This window comes from Castor canadensis, chromosome 10, assembly GCF_047511655.1.
Source record: "Castor canadensis chromosome 10, mCasCan1.hap1v2, whole genome shotgun sequence".
NCBI classification, from domain to species: domain Eukaryota; kingdom Metazoa; phylum Chordata; class Mammalia; order Rodentia; family Castoridae; genus Castor; species Castor canadensis.
The window spans coordinates 82,015,894-82,022,109 of NC_133395.1; positions in this window are offsets into that span (position 1 = coordinate 82,015,894).

Consider the following 6,216-nt stretch of genomic DNA (forward strand, 5'->3'; position numbering starts at 1 on the left):
TTTGTGTAACATTTTGTGTTATTATAACAAAACACCTGTAGCTGAGTAATTCATTTGCTTCGCATTTTGGAAGCTGAAAATCCAAGATCAAGCTGCTATATCTGGCCAGGTGTTTGCTCTGTGTCATAGCATGGCGGGCAGCGTGACACAACTGGAGCATTTTAAGAAACAAGCAAGAAAGGAAGTCAAGAATGCTTAACTAGCCTGTGCTACAGGAGCTCATGCTCCCACATGAGGTTCGATGGGGACCAACCATACCCAAACCACAGCATATAATTTAAATGAAAGTCCATGGGCTGGAGGAATGGCTCTAGTGGTAGAGTGCTGCTTAGCAAATATGAGGGCCTGCATTCAAACCCTGGTAACCCTCAAAAAGTGCATAAACTGTATAGTTTGTATGAAATTATAGCCAAATATTCAGACAAAAGGCAGATAAGAAGTTGTCCAGAGCTGGGCATCTGGGAGAATGGAGATTGGGGTTTCATCTTTGGGTGAGGAGAATGTTTCTAAGTTGACTGTGTTCATGGTTGCACAACTCTTGAATACACTAAACACCACTGGGTTATACAACTGTAGGTAAAGTGTATGGCATGGGAATTATATTTAAATAAAACACGATTTCTCAAAGACTAGTTTTCATTTGGAAAATAGAGGGTATCAGATAACCAGAGAGGTGGAGAGAAGCCAGTTAGGAGGCAATTGCATGAATACATGGAGAAAAGGGAAGCTCAAATTATAATTTTAATATGGAGATTGAAAGAGGGTATTGAAGGTGACAATTTCTGGGGTAAAATCAGTAAGAGTTAAGATGGTAGAATAGATATGGATGTTTAGGAATACAACTGTCCATCAAATATGAGCACCATGAAAGAAAGTCTGGCCTACATTGTTCATTGCTGTATCCCCACCACACACAGCAATGCATAGCTGAGGTCAGTACTCAATAAATATTTATCAAATAAATAAGTATAGGAGTATAAATGACTCTTGCTGTCTTGTATGCTTAACTGCATAGATGGCTGTTTTTTTCCACAAATGATAACTGAATGTACAGGAAAAGCTGCACATCAAATACCAAATGACTTTGCATTAGCTTTCTACTGAGAACAGTGGAACACCACTGGCTGCAAAGGTGGGGTTGAACTTGATCCTTCTTTGAAATCCAGTGGTACTCTTTTGAGTTTAAAAAGCCTGTGAAATATCCAAGAAGAAATCTCGAGAACCATGCTTGGAGATGTTGATCTAACACTTATGATTGGTCAACACTGGATGTTCAAATTTGAGAATCAAGATTGTGTATAGTTAGATCAAGTGAAACTTTCACATTAAAAAGTAAAGAATGCTGAGGACTGAGTCTAAAGAAATCCTAGCATCAGTGACCAGAAGAGGAGCATGAGAATGTAAAGATAATTGATAAACAATGAGAGGAGAGGTAGAAGATTAGCAGATGATGGTGTCACAAGAGACAAGGGACAAATCTTTCTGAAGATTTGAGGATGGTCAACAGCATTGACATTATTCTAATGACATAAACCCCAATGTTCTACCCCTTGTAGAAACATTACATGCTCTAGAAATTAAAGCAAAGAAATGAGCTTTCCCCAAAGGCATAAATACACTTGCTCAGCTAGGAAGGCTCTAGAGTTGTGGTGGATCCCACAATCCTGCCTTCAAAGCATTTGGTGAGATTTTGTCTTCCCTCCCACTGATCAAAGAGAAAGTGACATTTTTGTTACTTTGGAGGTAGCTTAGCTATAGAGGATACTTTCTTTGTTCAATGACTTAGGCAAATGGGCTGTAATAACCCTAGGAAACAGATCTATGATTTGTTACATATGCATATTTGTTTACCTTTTCACTTATTCATCCATTCATTCAAAATATAGGACCATGAGGACCAGGGTACAGTGCAGCAATGGATGTTGGCATGTGCAAGGTCCTAGTTTGGTGCCCAGAACTGACAAAAATAACAAAATAAAGAAGCATATATGGTAAGCTGAAGCTGGATCAAAGTCACCCTTAGATGAAATCTTTATTCCTTCCTGTCCTCTTTTCTAAGTGTCCTTTCACTTCTTTTGATGAAATGTCTAATGACCTCCACACTCTTATTCATTTCCAAGAGGTTCTAGAAAAATTACAAAAGCTCAAACATTACAGCAAAGTCTTAGGGGAACTTTTTGTCAAAAATAAATTAAATCTATAACCTAAAAGAGACGGGTGATGAAAGTGGGGGGTTAGTCACTATGATGGCACATATCTGCCTACTCTTTAAACAAATATAAATTGCCTACTGTGCTCTAGAGGTTTTAAAAAATGAACTAGGCATCTGGCCCCACCTTCAAGCAACTTAACAGACGAATGTTGGCATTTGTGTATGTCTAGATATATAATATTGAATTGTGGGGTAATGAATATTTCTACTTGCTAAGTTATTCAAATTTCCAATAAATTTTAGGAAGTTAAAATAGCATTCATTTGAAAATTTGCTTATATTTTATCATTTGTAAAACATATACTTTGACCTCATAGTAGATCTTTGTGACAAGGATGAAACATTAGCTGAGCTTAAGCCTGTTTTGAGGAAAGCTGGACAATAGCCAAGAAATGACAGAGAGGACAGAGAAAATGTGGCTTGAATGTGGGAGACTTGCAGTCAAAGGCCCCAAACTTGGAGGTGAACACAACCATGGGCCTATAATTCTTCATTAGCAATCAGAAGGTTAGCGCACACCTTTACTTACCCATAGAACTTTTTCTTAAACTCACGTGGATTTGACCACTTTTCATGGGAGTTCAGATGCTGTCTGAGATTCTAATCCACTGTTGCTACAGGTGGTAGTGTGCTAAAGGTCCCAAACTCCAAAGCTTCAGGGCCTTAGCATTAGGCTACAGAAGCCCTGGGGTCTATGGAGTTGCAGGGTACATGCTTCACCTAAAAGCATTTGAACTCAAAGTTCAAAATTCTCTGTCTTGTGGTGTTACAGTGTAAACAGTTAAGGTTAATGTGAGCAAATGAAATGAAAACCCATGAAGTTAGGAATTTTCCAAATGTGGCGACTAGTTTTCCATGAGTGGCGCTGAGCCTGTTTTCTGCAGAAACGTGAGTGGTACCACTGCATTGGCCTTCAGTTTGCATTAAGTGCCTTCTACCATTCCCTGTTCACAGATAATGTGCTGTGCTCTTAAATGACTTGGCCTTTTCCTCTCTTCCTCAGAAAATTCTGTCTTTTAATGTTATTGTGTAAACAGTTAAGGTTAATGTGATCAAATTAAATGAAAACCTCTGAAGTTAGGAACTACGAAAACTTAAGATTTTTCCAGAAACTTTTACAGTAAAGTGCATCCGAAATGTGACTTCTCTGTCCAGGGGAATTTCCTTAAGAAAATAGTTCTCATGAAGGCCCATAAGCATCAGCTTCTCTGGCTTTGGTAAGTTCAGTCCTACATGATACTACAAAGCTGGATATCTTTATAATTCTCATTGCATGAACAAAATCATAAACAAAACCCCTTGAACCAGGGAATCCAGTATAATAGTTTGAACTTAAGCAAAAGTGCTTCAGGACATACTTGTGAGTGCTGACCTACTGGATATTTCATCACTAAACTGAATTTCTTTGGCCATCACATAAGTAAGAGCTAAATCAAGAACTGTAACAGTATTGTTTCAAAGACAAAACAATTCTTTTCTAGCCTTCCAAGACATTGTTCACTAAATGAGGTTATATAATGAGTTCAAATAAGCCCAAACATGTCATCTTTAGCTGGTAAGTTACTCATGGAAAAGTGAGCATGTACAGGATGACATGAGCCATTCAGATCACTGGATGCCATTGAAAAAAATATCTGTCAGTCATTGGCAATGGCTTTTAAAACAAGCTGTGTTTTACACCTTTCCGTATAATAAAGACCACATCAGAGCCAGCATGTTATCAAAGCTCAAAAACAAATAAATGTACAACTCCTTGCCAAGGCCTTTTCTCAGGTTTTTATTGCTGACAATAGAGCCAGTGTTGTGAGAACCATATTAGTTGGCCAATTCACACATGGCATGCTTTGTTCTCTGCCTGAACCTGCTCCTACATGACTTTGGGATAAATGCTATTTATTTTTGTTGTTATTATTAAACACAATTTGGCAGAAATGCATAAATCTGCAATCATTTAGTCAGTCTCTGAAATGCTTCTGAAATTCTTCCAGGATAGTAAGAAAAAAATAACATTTCTGTGCAAATATGACAAGACCTAAGTGACACATAGTTGACCTTGACAGTTTCTATTGTGGGGAAAGTTCTTGGGGGATAATCAAGAGACATAGGTCTTGCCTAGACATAGGTACATGAGCAAACAAAGAAGTTTGAGACACTGGAAGTCAGGAAATGCTTGTGGCAGACCTAAAGCTCTCAGCAAATACTGCTTGAGCAACCATTGTGGCCAGAGCTCTGTGCTTGGCTCTGTGAGGGCACAAAGTTGGATTAGACAAAGGGCGTTTGCTGAGTGCATTACGCAGAGACAAATGACATATTCTCAGATACTGTGGACAAACGGAGACTCAGCCAGTTCTTTTAGGGTCTAGTCCAACCTCTGGGAGAGTTTGTGTTCTTGAATGTCTCTTTGCTTTACACCCCTATTCTTTGTCCTTAGTGACTTTTCAGTCAAAGTTGGCAGTCGTCTCTAAGCTAAATCGAATAGTGTGCTGAGTCTCCCCCCTGTAAGAGGATCTGGCTTAGCAGAGTACAGGGTCTCTTTACCAATCTTGCATGTGATCCAGATTCTTTTTATTCTTCAGCTAGTGCTCATTAGCGACAGGGAGTTTCCAGGTACTGATGATGAAACGTAGGTTAGGGTGACTTGGTTCAAACATATACCATTCTGCAGATAAGACTGCCTTTCAAATACATCCAGTTTTGAAAACCTCTCCAAATAGTGAGATAAATGACTTTATCTGTGGTAAAATCTCAAAGCCTTTTAGATAGTTCTTCTTCAAAAAATATTATTATTATTCCATTTAGAGTTGTGGAATTACTGCTACATTGGAAAAATCAAGACCTGGAGAAAAAAAAAACACAGTAAACTCTACAAGGCATGGCCCATAGAATCTGACGTTGGTAAAGGTACACTTCCAGCCTTCTGCTGCACTCCAACCCTGGACCATGTCATCAGGGAATCACGACATGGACAAGAAATATGACCCAGTAGTAAATTTTAGCTGATTTGTGGCTGTTTTCTTAAGATCTCAGGCAGGTAGCTTGAAAACACCTTTTAAATATACATATTAAACACCTCTGACTGAAAATGAGGACTAACAATACAAAGGTTGTATGAGAATCTACAAGAAATTTCCAATAGATAGAAGACTGATGGCGCAAAAGTGCCCCACTGCCAGAAACCAGGAGGGTCTGGCTGAGGAACATAGATTGTTAGCCCAGTGGTTCAGAAACAATAAGAGAGACATTGAGATCATGATTTTGCACAGGGGACTGAGAAGGAAGTGAGGCCTCTGGAGTATGAATTTCTTCCCCTTCCATCAGTACTTTTCTTCTGGATCCAGTCAATACTAGAGCTGGCAAGAAAGCATTTGAGGGCTGAGGAAGTGGGTTTGTGGTGACACTGCATTTTGGGAAGTGTAGTCTTTAGTAGTAAAATACTACAAAGGTAAGACAGAAAGAGTCTGAAGACAGTTCTTTCTAGCTCCACCTTTACAGAAAAAGCTTTTTGACCCCTAGTGTCATTACAACTAAACAATATTTGAGAGGGCAACCCTACAGAATAAAAGAATATAGTAGTAGGATAAGAATTAGGGAAGAAGTAAGGAAGGAGACTTAGGACCCCAATGATAAGAAAGACAAATGCCATCGACTGTAATTTTGCCATGAATCAACAAACCCAATCCACCAATACAGAGCACTTGATCTTCTGTTTGTAAACACTCTAATGCCTTTATCTCGTTCACCTTCATTTTTAAATATAAAATAAATACAATACTGTTTTAGTCTCCAAATTCTGAATTTGTTTTTTGAATTGGTGGTATAGACAAGAGTCTTCCTGCAATTATCCTATGGAATGCTTACTTGGAAAGGCCATCTTCAAATTTCCCTTTCAAAGTCAGGTAATGCTTAACACAGAGAAGGTATATATGAATAACCATCTCAAATCATGCAGTGAACAGTGGTATTTGTAGATTTATTTCCCTGCTTAGTTGAAAGAAAGGTCACTA